Raw genomic sequence first — 1,276 nt, forward strand, 5'->3', positions numbered from 1 at the left:
TATATATATATATATATATATATAAATTAAATGTCTTTCTAAAACAGGAGATAGGATTTTGATTCTGGTGACTGACAGCTTCCAACGGGCAACTCCTCAACTTTTAAATGCCGACCAAAGACCTTTTCACGAATATTAAGATTCAAGGAATAAATTCATTTTGTAGAAATCACTAGAGGTCTGATGCGTGAAAACATGGGATTAAATTAATAATAAATATACAATGTAACCCAAACAATAAAGTGACTTTAATAAAAATAATTTATCTTTAAAAGCTCTTTTAACCTCTTAATTGCCTTCTACACATAACACAAGTGTACATACCGTTCAAGTAATACAGGGCTCTAATGAAGTGTTAGATATCGATCCCACAAAGAAGCTGGATATATATAAGCTAGCTATTAATATTCTATTCTTAAATTAAAATAAAAATAAAAACAAAGTAAAGTACAAAGTTTGAAGTTAAACTACTCAAGTGAAATACTACTAAATATGCTGATGTACAACTACAACAGTTAAGTTAAACTAGAAGCTAAACTTTCAAAAGTAAAATTGCTGAAATAAAATAAAGGTTTTTGTTGATAAAAAGTTCAAGTATGAGAGAACACGCTTCCCCTTTACAATGAAAATATGGCTTGTGAAGAAATTGAAAACATTTGAAAAATATATTTAAAAACTATTTTGTGCCAAATAGGAGCAATCTTATTCTCTACCCTCTTCCGAGCACTATAAAGAACATTGACTAATCCAGAGTTTGGTCCCAAATTTCATGGTTAGGTTGGGAGGATACCGACTGGCACTCCAGAGCTCCCACTACTCCCTCACCTGAGGGCTAACATGCTTGCATTAGTTTCCAATCAACTGAATTAAATTGAGGATTCTAATCTGTCACCTTAAAATCTTACAATTCTACATCCGACAAAGTATATTTCCCTATTTATTTACACCCAATCCCATGAATGACATACTCTCCCATGAAATCAAATGTGATTTTCCCTTTGTTGTAGAAATCATATACCCTTTTTAGAACATATATTTTTCAACACATTTTAACAATTCAATTGGCCAGAACAAAAAGTAAATTAAGATCGGAGTTCAAATCATAAAAAATTATCTACATTTAAAACCGTAGAATAAAATCAAGTCTTTGCAAAACCATTTCTTCAAAGTAGGGAGAAGGAAAAAGAAGAGTAATCAGAATTCATGAGAAGGATACGATAAAACATGGACTTCATATATAAAAACAAGTTTACAAACAAAAGAAATGAAAAATACA

Source organism: Phalaenopsis equestris, unplaced genomic scaffold, assembly GCF_001263595.1.
Source record: "Phalaenopsis equestris unplaced genomic scaffold, ASM126359v1 Scaffold000164, whole genome shotgun sequence".
Lineage (NCBI taxonomy): Eukaryota > Viridiplantae > Streptophyta > Magnoliopsida > Asparagales > Orchidaceae > Phalaenopsis > Phalaenopsis equestris.